This window comes from Alosa sapidissima, chromosome 21, assembly GCF_018492685.1.
Source record: "Alosa sapidissima isolate fAloSap1 chromosome 21, fAloSap1.pri, whole genome shotgun sequence".
NCBI classification, from domain to species: Eukaryota; Metazoa; Chordata; class Actinopteri; order Clupeiformes; family Clupeidae; genus Alosa; species Alosa sapidissima.
In genome coordinates this window covers 27,902,429-27,914,434 of record NC_055977.1, presented here as the reverse complement: position 1 = coordinate 27,914,434, position 12,006 = coordinate 27,902,429, and positions in this window count along the sequence as shown.

The window sequence follows — 12,006 nt, the reverse complement described above, 5'->3', positions numbered from 1 at the left end:
CTCTCTCTCTCTTCTCTCACATCGGCTGTCTCTCGTGGGCTCCAGACTCTCGAGACTCCTCAGAGCCGTATTTGAGCTCAGGCTCGTGGCATTAGGGCCTTACAGGTGGGAGAAACCCCATGCAGCTCCAGCTCTATGCTCACAACACAACAGCCTGGGTGGGCAAGCAGTGCAGGCCTGCGTATAGGGACAAATCTAACAGACCATAAATACAACATACATATAACAAACCAAGAAATACAGTATCCTGCAGTGCAGGCCTGTGAGTATCGGGACAAATCTAACAAACCATATAATACATTATCTTTCACCCCCTTGCATGAGTCATCTGCTCTGGATACAAACATGCAGCATGTTTCTCATCTCATGTGTCTCTTTTACTGTGTGTGTGTGTGTGTGTGTGTGTGTGTGTGTGTGTGTGTGTGAGTGCCATGTGTGTAGATTGTGCATTCATTTTCTTGTCTGTCACTGGTGCTGTAAATTAATGTGTGTGTGTGTGTAAGTATACATCTGTTTGTCTATGTTTGCATTAGTCTGTCAAGTATGTGTGTATATGCATTCAGAAAATACTTGTGTGTGTGTGTGTGTGTGTGTGTGCGTGTGTGTGTGTCGGGTGAAGGCTGGTTCACACACTGCTTCACAGGCAGCGAGGAATGCCCCAGTAATGGTGACTTTGGCATGTGTGCACGTCCAAGACGAATCCCACCTGTGACGGTGTGTGCGCTGGAAACCCCAGATGTGTGTCGTCGTCAGGGCTCACCGTCTCCGTGACGACCACTCTTTAAGAGCTCAGCCAGCGATGCCTTGCCACTATATGCATACTTCAGATTGCGCAGGCCAGCAGCTGTTGCCGGGGACAACAACCCAAATAAGCGGGTAAATAAAGCAGGACAGAGATAAGCATTCTGAACGGTGGAGCAGCTGGAGAGCGCGCTGTGCCTCTTCTGCCATGATCGCAGATACTTCAGATGAGCTTTATGGACTATTCCAGTCTACATGTACATATTAACGTAGATTAGTTTAAAATAGGCAAGAAACAAGAGACAGATATAAGATAATAAAGATTCTATGATGTATCTGAAATCTGAAACTATTTTACAATGTAGGCTACACCTAGACGACACATTTACAGAGCCAAACTCATTTTTCACACAGAAAATGATCTTCACAGCGCCGTGAGCACCTGAGAGATGAGGCGCTAGCTGCCCTGCTCTGATCTCCTTAGCTGTGGGCGACGGCTGAACTTCCCTGGATGATTGGTGACACCTCGTCTCAACCCTGCCAATTGACCCCCTCTGACCCTTCAGCTTCTCATGAGCTTATGTGAGCAGCTCTCTTTTCCAAGGTCTGAATTCCTCAAAGGAACCAATGTCTAGTTCTCCCAGAAAGCTCTTGAGGCAGAAACACACTGCCGCATTCCAGACATCCAAATTAGCTAGAGTTCAAGGAGGCAAATCACCTACAGTTGAGCTCCTCCTTGTTTCGTTACAAAAGGGCTGCCATAGCGAGTTGTTATAAATCACGTTGATGGTACTTTGACCTCCATAGGACACAACTCTGTCAGCCCAGGGTCTAATAGATCCATATAGAATTGTACCTGTGCACCAAGAGCTGAGCTCCTCCATGCTTCATGAAAATGCCAGAGGGCAACAGAAGGCATATAGAAAGGAAGAACACCCATGTAAAGGTGTTCAAATAAATAGTGAACATATACACATTTCTCTATATACTCTGTAGGGTAAAGTTTAATACTGATGTTTTGGCTACCTGCCTTCCTCAGGCTGGCAGAGCATATTGTTAAACAGTCATGTTAATAGTGCTTTGGCCTTCATATGCATTTAGAATCCAATGTAGTCACTGAGGGCCAGATGTACGTACATTTGCAAACGTAGCCGCAGATTGCGAGCGCTGTCAGACCCAAGTTTCCGTTGTATTTATCAATCGTTCAATCCTTAGTGTAAACTGCGACTTTCTCTGCCCTTCTCCGCCCATAAACGCAATTTACGAACGTCCACAACTGAATGGCAGCGCCTACAAGCGCAGTTGAATGAAGTTAACTGATGACAATATTAAAAAGAATCAAACGTTTAGCGATCATGAAATAATACCATACATGATAAGATGTCAACAAGCAGGGAGATAATGAAGATCAGTAGTTCTACTCAAACTACTTGTGCACGTAGGCTATGGAAGATTGGTCAAATCTAGCAAGTAGGAAAGTTTAAGTGAATGACGTGAAAGTGAAAGTAAGACATGCGAAAGGCCAACGAAAGTTAAGGTTGCTTTTGGTAGTACAAATACTTTCACCACAAAAACTGGTGTTCTAAATAGCGATTCTGTTGTCTTTGAAAGGTTCTCTTATTGACGCATTGAACTGCAATGTGGATTAACGCCTGCTTTTACAAGGCGGAAGTATTTAGGCGCAGAATAGACGTGCGCTTTCAGGAGCAGTCTTTGTACATACCGCGGAATACATAATTAGGCGCTCTTTACTCTTCCCCTCCCATCTTTTTACGCTAAACTCCCACTTTCCCCTGGATCCTCCCATGAATGCATATGCATGACATGACAATCGCAATCTGCCACTTTCAGCTCCCGCGACAGGCAGTTTGCGCTTTTACATCATTGCGGCCTGTTTGTACATACCTCGCAATGATTTTACACGCACATTGCGAAACAAATACGCCTGAAATGGGCGCAAAAGCGTTAGTACATCTGGCCCTGAGAGTTGAGCTCCTTCTTGTCTCATGACCTGGCAAGGCTTCGCATAAAACACTGGGAGGAAGGATGTACATCCAAACAATAGACATTTTGGCAAAAAAAGTGCTACAAAAGTAAATAGCCAGTAGTCCACAGTGTACCATGTTTACATGACTTCTGACTTTTAGGATGCTGTTAATACAAGAGGGCCATCACAGCATATTATCATGAATCATGTTACTGTTAACTTTGGCTTCCACTGTAAAACACTCTGTGGGCACGAAGCCCATAGATCCAGGCCCATGACTATACATTGATCCAGACATGCATTTACAATGGCATAATACGAAAAGGAAAGTGACTAAACAGATTGAGTCCCTTTCCCATTTACAAACTGCATTTTGTCAGTTCTTTGCAGCTGCCAAACAAAGTATCATTCCTTTGTGCTCGTCTAAATCTACTGCACTCGTAATTCTTCAGTGAATTTGTTGGATTTAAACCTTGAGTAAAGTTTCCTCGCTTCAGCCCCTCGAGAGAGTCCTGTGATTTATCTACAGTCCGAACTGCATCTGGGGATCGAGGCTTCTGTCAGAAAATGAGAAAAACAACGAGGACGTTTTCATTAGGACGTATCGCGGATAGAAACATGGCACACAGCGGAAGTCCAGAGTATCTCAATAAGTCAGAATTAACAGCAGCAGCAGCAGCAGTAGTCAACACCATGTCAAATCTATGGTAATAACTGTGCTCATGTCAAATCTACGGTAATAACCGTGCCCATGTCAAAGCTACGGTAATAACCGTGCTCATTTAAGACTGGCACTGAGACAGCCATCGCACACAAGCAGGGGCAATAAACAACCAGATGAAAAATATAAAGCTGTTTCCTGAAAATGATAAGAGTCATTAAAAGCCCTTGTACGCGAATGAAAGAGCAAAATCTGTCCCAGAATAGACTGCCTCCCAAATCCTGGATAATGGCATGCTTTAGAACGAAGGATGTGGCACTACACTTTGGCTCATAAAGTCTTTTATAGCTGCGCAAGGCCCTGTCTCATCCCCAGCACCGATTGCAAGCAATTTACAGCAGCTTACAGCAGAGCTATTTATGGAGAGCCCCAGAACGCTTTTTGTGTGCCATGTTTGTTTTTTTTAATCGGCCCTCTAAACGCCTAGGTAACCACTGTTGCTGGGGAGATGCGTGTGGGTCAGTGTGATTTTCTAAGGAGCTCCCTCTGGACTTGCAAACCTGGAGGCACACAGAGAGGTTGAGTGTGAGGGGGAAATGCAGTGTGTGTGTGTCTGTGTGTGTGTGTGTGTGAAAATGCAGATGAGTGTGTGTGTGCATGCCTGAAGATGCAGATGAATGTGCATTAGTGTGTGTGTGTGTGTGTGTGTGTGTGTGTCTTTAATGGGTTGCAAGGCTGCAGATTATTCTGAAATGGCAGAGAAACAGGAAGTAATTTCTCCAGGATGCACAAGACGTTCCTACGAAGTGAGTAGAAGTGGAAGTACCCCACCACCCACCCACCAGTCTCTGCTAGAATATGTGTGTGTCTGTGGACATGAACTTTGGCACGCAAACAGACACACACACACACTCGTACAGAAACCTTGAGACATAGACAGTCCATGGAGTCTGCTAAAACCATGTCAGCATCAAAATAGTAAAACAGAGTGTTGTTTTAATAGCCATCACTGACCATCTGCTGGAACAAAAAACACCATCTTGCTTTCATTTAGAGTGTGTGTGTGTGTGTGTGTGTGTGTGTGTGTGTCTGTGTGTGTCTGTGTGTGCGTGTATTTGAGTTTGGGGTTGGGAAGCTGAACGCCGAGCTTCGCCTTTCTCCCAGCTTCCTGTGCTGAACTGTAAACAGAAATGCTCTGAAAGGCTGCACTGTTTGTCCCAATCGGCCCCCGTGGTTACTCTCGCCTCATAAATATTCATGACCTTCTGCCCTTTACAGGCCTCCACCTGAAAACAGAGGAGGAGTTTATCTCCATGTCAACACCCCCCCCTCCCCTACCACCACCACCACCACCAACCACACCTTCCCCAAACCAATCAAAATAACTTCCTGTGAGCTTCTCTCTTTGGAGCCACCTCTCTTTGGAACTCAACAGCAGTTCTAGAATGTTCTCAGCAGTTCTCACTGTACCAGTTAAGCTAGCTTTGACCACCTCTTCTCAGTGAGGTTAGCATATGGTCTCTCTTAGGCTAATACTTCTGGCATATGGACTATGACGGTCTGGTCTTGTCAGCACATGGTCTCTTTCTCTCTCTCTCTGCCTCTGTCTCTCTGCCTCTCTCTCTTTCTCTCCTCTCTCTCATGCCAGTTGTTGTGAAGATGGCAGCATCGCCGGCACGTGGTTTCGATCTGTTTGGGGTGATGGGCTGCTATGCTGGGTCCCGTTTCCATAGCCATAACCAGACTAGACAGCTTGATTGCTTCCCATTTCTGGTGCGAATTGGCTGATTGATGGGTGCTCATAAAAGATAAATGCTGGGCGAATGTGTGTGTGTGTGTGTGTGTGTGTGTGTGTGTTAGTTTGCATGTGTGTGAGCGTATGTGTGCATGTGTGTGTGTGCTTGTGTGTGTGTGTATGGATGTGCGCATGTGTGAATGTGTGTGTGTGTGTGAATGCATGATTGTGTGTGTGTGTGTTTGCATGTGTGTGAGCGTATGTGTGCATGTGTGCGTGTGCCTGTGTGTGTGTGTGTGTTGTGTGTGTGTGTGTATGGATGTGCGTATGTGTGAATGTGTGTGTGTGTGAATTCATGAATATGTGTGTGTGTGTGTGTGTGTGTGTGTGTGTTTGCATGTGTGTGAGCTTATGTATGTATGTGTGCGTGTGCTTGTGTGTGTGTGTGTTGTGTGTATGGATGTGCGTATGTATGTGTATGGATGTGCGTATGTGTGTGTGTGAATGCATGATTGTGTGTGTGTGTGCCCTTACGGAGTTGGCCCAGAGGTTACAGCCCATCTCCAGTCTCCTTTAGGGTTGGGAGCCGTACGTCTCGTAGAGCACCCAGGGTCTTATGCAACAGAATTATGTAATGGTGTGGAGGACGGGGTGTGGATAGGCAGAGGCATGCGGAGAAGCCAGACGGCACAAGCAACTCACACACTCTGGACAGCGTGCCGCACTCTTCTGTGTGTGTGTGTGTGTGTGTGTGTGTGTGTGTGCGAGAGGGGGGATTAAGGCATCACTCACACACACACACCCACATGTCCCTATAGCAACCAGAGGTGTGTGGATTACGAGAACACAGTGTGCTACTGCTGAAATGCTTAAAGGGGAGGATTATGAGTACCCTTAAAGGGGAGTATTATTAATTTGCCGAGGTGGGATGGGAATTAAAGCTGGCAAGGGGGCAGGATAGGCTGTCAACTCTCCTGCTGAGGTCCTCTCTCTCTCTCTCAATCTCTCTCTCTCACACACACACACACACACACATACACACACACACACACACTGGAAACATTCAACTCCTGCAGGCCAACCTGAATAGAAGCACTAGGCCCATGCATGCAACTGTTGGCACCAGGCTGTACTGTGCAACACACACAGACTTGCATTCACACACACACAAACACACCCAGTCACATTCACAGATCCATTACTTAGGCTAAGCAATCATGCACTGACATACGAGTGAAGTGAGAGTGAAGGTTTTTCACAGCGTGTGATTAAGCACAGATGCTGTCAAACACACACACACACACACACGCACACACACACACACAGACACACACACACACACACACACAGACACACACACACAGACACACAGACATACTGAGAGAACACACACATATACACACACTAACATACTGAGAGAACCTCAACTTTTTCAATTTAAACAAACTGTCGGGTTAATCTGAAAAAGATTATTTGCTCGGCCCCATCGCGGGGGCTACTAATATGTTTTTCATATAAATATGAGCACAGAAGTGTATTATTAGGACATGAATACTCCTTCACTGCCAGCGACTTGGCCCCATGTCAGCAGCAGTGGGGAGAAGAGGCTGCTACCTGAAACAGCGTGCAGGGGTAGCGTCCGCAGAGAGCCCAGAACTTTCCGGATGAAGTATGGCTCAGCTGGAGGCTGGAGATGTGGGCAGCATTTCAGCAGAGAGAAGCCGAGAAGTGAAGAGAGGAGAGGGGAAGAGAAGAGGAGAGAGGAGAGGAGAGAAGAGAGGAGAGGAGAGGGGAGGAGAAGAGAGGAGAGGACAGAAGAGAGGAGAGCAGAGGAGAGGAGAGGAGATTCAGCCCGCAGATGTCATGAGCTCTCTCTCTGCCTGGTAACACGTGCTGATTGAAGCCTGATGACCTCCACCTGTTCCTGCTCTGCTCTGCCTCACCCTCGTTACCTACCAGCTGCACTGCATTCACCACTCATCATGCCCTCTATATAAAGCCTTGCTTTTCAGTCCACACTTGTCAGATCGTCTGCAACCAGCACCAGTTACCTGCCTGTTTATTGAAAACGCCTCTGACTCTTTGCCTGTGATCCCGGACCCGCTCGACTACTTCTGTGTTCTCCAGCCCCGGTAATCTTGACCTGCCTTCCGTCCCTCTTCTACGAATACCGCCTAGTCCTTGACTGTACTGCTGCTTCGTTTCAATTGCTGTTGTGTGTGTGTTTCCCCCAGGACTTCCTGGATCATCCAGCTCCTGCCTTCGCTGTTCGGCTACTGGGGGAACACACACACGCAGACTCTTGGAACTCCTGTACCCCCCCCGGAACCCCTGAAACCCCCAACCCTTAAATAAACTTTTGAACGTGACGCAATTGTGGTCCTCGTCCTGTTTGGTGTCTGACAGTACGATCTGACCAAACATGGACCCAGCGCACGGTCGAACCAGCATGGAAACCGACGAACCAGAACCACCCACCGCCATGCAACGCCTGGAAGAGACAGAGAGAGAGGTAAACCGCAACACTGCTGACATTGCCTCCCTACTTCAAGCCGGCTTGAGCCAGCGTCAGCAGTTCCAGCAGCAACAGCAACAACTTGCAATGATCATTCAACTTCTCACCAACCTTTCTCCTCTGCCTGCTCCCACCGGCCCAGCCCCAGCCAGCCTGCTCACCGGCCCAGCACCCGAGTCTCCTGCCCAGTCCACTGCTACCGTGGCTGCCGGAGCCCCAGAACCCAGGATCGGCAATCCAGAGCGGTTCAGCGGCGACCCAACCCAGGTACGGGCGTTCCTGACGAGCTGCCGTGTCCAGTTTACCCTGCAACCCAGGACTTTTGCCACTGAAGGGGCGAGGGTCGGTTACGTGATCACTCACCTGACGGGCCGAGCTCGACTCTGGGGAACGGCGGAGTTCGAGCGCCAGACCCCAGCATGTGCAACCTTCAACCTATTCGCAGAGGAGATGCTAAAGGTATTCGATTTGGAATCCACAATAGCCGAGGCATCTCGGATCCTGATGAGTATTCGCCAAGGCAGAAGGACTGTTGCGGATTACTCCATCGACTTTCGAACCGTGGCAAGTCGGAGCTCCTGGAACATGGAAGCATTGGTGGATGCTTTCCTCCACAGCCTGGCGGACTACATAAAGGACGAGCTGGTTTCCCATGATCAACCCCCCACTCTTGATGAAGCCATTGCTCTGGCTGTCCGCATCGACCGCAGGATCCAGGCCCGCCGTCATGAGAGAGGGCGCCAGAGTCCATCCACCAGCACACGGAGTGTCCCAACTGCCCTTCTGTCCGCACCTGCCACACCATCTAGCCAGCCGGACCAGTCTGAACCGATGGAGATCGGCCGCACCTCCCTAACCCCTGCAGAGCGCCAGCGACGCATCACCTCCAACTTGTGCCTGTACTGTGGTGGTGATGGTCATCGAGTCGCCACCTGTCCAGCAAAAGCCGGAGCTCACCAGATGTAGGAGGAATCCGGATGAGCTCAATGAACATTCAGCCCTCCATCAGCCGTAAACCCCTCATCCAAGTCTGTCTTCACCTGTCTGATTCCACCCACACCCTGGCAGCCCTGGTGGACTCTGGCGCAGAAGCAAACATTATTGACACAGGACTTGCTCGTCAGCTGGGCTTGGAAAGCCATCGCTTGTCCACTCCTGTTCCAGCCCGGGCCCTGGACGGTCACGCAATTGGCACAGTTACCAGCATCACAGCCCCCATCTCTATGATGGTGTCAGGAAACCACCGAGAGACCATCCGCTTCCACCTGCTCAGCTCTCCAGGCCAACCCCTAATCCTGGGCTACCCTTGGCTCCGTCTCCACAATCCTCACCTCGATTGGGCCTCCGGAACTGTGAAAGAGTGGGGAAATGCCTGCCACCTGACCTGTTTGCGTGCTGCCTCGCTGCCCCCCGGCTCAGTACCCCCCAGCATTGCCCACGACATTTCTAATGTCCCTGAATGTTACCATGGCCTCCGAGAGGTGTTCAACAAGACCAAAGCCACATCTCTGCCCCCACACCGTCCGTACGACTGTGCCATTGATCTCCTCCCTGGGACTGCTCCACCCAAAGGTCACCTCTACTCATTATCCCCTCCTGAAAGAAAAACTATGGAGGATTACATCAGGGACTCCCTGGCAGCTGGACTCATCCGCCCGTCTTCCTCTCCTGCTGGTGCCGGGTTCTTCTTTGTGGGAAAGAAAGATGGTTCTCTTCGCCCCTGCATTGATTATCGAGGTCTGAATGATGTCACAGTGAAGAACCGGTACCCTCTGCCTTTACTCACCTCTGCTTTTGAATTGCTCCAGGGATCCACTATTTTCACCAAACTGGACCTTAGAAATGCTTACCACCTAGTGCGAGTAAGGGAGGGTGACGAGTGGAAGACTGCATTCAACACCCACACCGGCCATTATGAGTACCTGGTAATGCCATTTGGCCTCACCAACGCCCCAGCGGTATTCCAGGCGCTGGTGAATGATGTGCTGCGGGACATGCTGAATAAATTCGTCTTCGTGTACCTGGACGACATCTTAATTTTCTCCAGAACTCTGTCCGAACACACCCGTCATGTCCAGCTGGTTCTTCGACGGCTCCTGGAGAACTCTCTCTATGTCAAGGCGGAGAAATGCGAGTTCCATGCTCAGACTGTGTCATTCCTGGGATACATCGTCGCTGAAGGCAATATCCAGATGGACCCCGCAAAGGTCTCGGCAGTTACCTCCTGGCCAGTTCCGGGGAATAGGAAGAAGCTGCAGCAATTCCTCGGTTTTGCCAATTTCTACCGGAAATTCATCCGGAACTACAGCTCCGTCGCCGCTCCCCTCACAGCTCTGACCAGCATCAAACACCCCTTTTCCTGGACCCCAGAGGCCAACACAGCCTTTCATACCCTCAAGGCCCGGTTCACCACTGCCCCCATCCTCCAGATGCCGGATTCAGACCGGCAGTTCGTTGTCGAGGTGGATGCCTCAGACGTGGGAGTCGGGGCCATACTCTCTCAACGGGCAGAGGAGGACAACAAGTTGCACCCCTGTGCATTTTTCTCTCGCCGGCTTTCACCTGCAGAGCGCAATTATGATGTTGGAAACCGTGAGCTGTTGGCTGTCAAGCTTGCCCTGGAGGAGTGGCGTCACTGGCTGGAGGGGTCCACAGTTCCGTTCCTGGTCTGGACCGATCACAAAAACCTCGAATACATCCGCAATGCCAAACGTCTTAACCCCAGACAGTCCCGCTGGGCCTTGTTTTTCACCAGATTCAACTTCACCCTGTCATACCGCCCAGGTTCTCGGAACACCAAGCCGGACGCTCTCTCCCGTCAGTTTCATAAGGATGACGCCCCTTCCCAGGAACCTGCATCAATTCTGCCCGATCCCTGCGTCGTAGCTGCCCTGACCTGGGATATCGAGGAGGAAATTCAAGAGGCCCTCCGTGACCATCCCAGTCCCAGTGCATGCCCAGACGGTCGTCTCTTCGTCCCAGATAATTTGAGGTCCCGGGTCATACAGTGGGGACACAACTCCCGCCTTGCCTGCCACCCGGGCTCCGCCCGCACCTGCCATCTCCTTGCCCAGCGCTTTTGGTGGTCGTCTTTGAGAAGGGATGTCCGAGAATTCGTCCGTGCCTGCCCCACCTGCAATCAGAACAAGTCCTCCACTCGGCCCCCCGCTGGTTTACTCCAGCCCTTGCCTGTGCCCACACGACCCTGGTCCCACGTCTCCTTGGACTTTGTAACTGGCCTCCCACCATCAGGTGGGATGACTGTCATTCTCACTGTGGTTGACCGGTTTAGCAAGATGGCACACTTCATTCCCCTCCCTAAACTGCCATCTGCCAGAGAGACTGCCCAGGCTGTTCTTGATCATGTCTTCCGTCTACACGGGCTGCCCAGGGATGTTGTCTCTGACCGAGGCCCGCAATTTACCTCTACATTCTGGAAGGAGTTCTGCCGTCTTCTAGGGGCCACAGTGAGTCTCACCTCTGGGTTCCACCCCCAGTCCAATGGTCAATCCGAGCGGGCAAACCAGGAGCTGGAGAAGGCGCTGCGGTGCATGGTTTCTCGCAAACCCCAGGCTTGGGCACAACAACTGATGTGGATAGAGTATGCTCACAACTCCCTCACCTGCTCTGCCACTGGTATGTCACCTTTCCAGTGTGTGTATGGCTACCAACCCCCCCTGTTCCCCAGCCAGGAAGGAGATGTGTCCTGCCCGTCTGCCCTCGCCTATGCCCGCCGTTGCCGTCGTACCTGGTCACAAGCTCGTGCCACGCTACTCAAGTCAGCTGTCAGCTATGCCACTGGGGCTAACCGCCGAAGATCGCCGGCACCCGCCTACCGTGTTGGCCAGAAGGTGTGGCTGTCAGCCAAGGATCTCCCACTGCGGGTGGAATCGCGTAAACTGGCACCTCGATTCCTCGGCCCGTTCCCTATCCAGAGGGTCATCAGCCCAACCGCAGTCCGGCTCCAGTTGCCAACCTCCATGAGGGTGCACCCTACTTTCCATGTTTCGAAAGTCAAGCCGACGCATGAAAGCCCGCTGGTCCCCGTGCCGCTTCCTCCTCCTCCTCCTCGCCTCGTTGACGGTGGGCTGGTGTACACCGTTCGACGCCTGCTTCGGTCCAGACGGCGAGGTAGGGGCCTCCAGTATCTCGTCGACTGGGAGGGCTATGGACCTGAGGAGAGAACCTGGGTGCCAGCCAGTCGGATTGTGGATCGGACACTCATCGCCGACTTCCACCGTCTGCATCCTGATCAACCTGCAATCCGTAGGGGCCGCCCCAGAGGGGTCCCTAACCGTCCTGCCCGCCCGGCTTCCTGTCATGTGCCTGACCCTGACCCTGTCTCGGTACCTGTCCCGTCTTCTGTC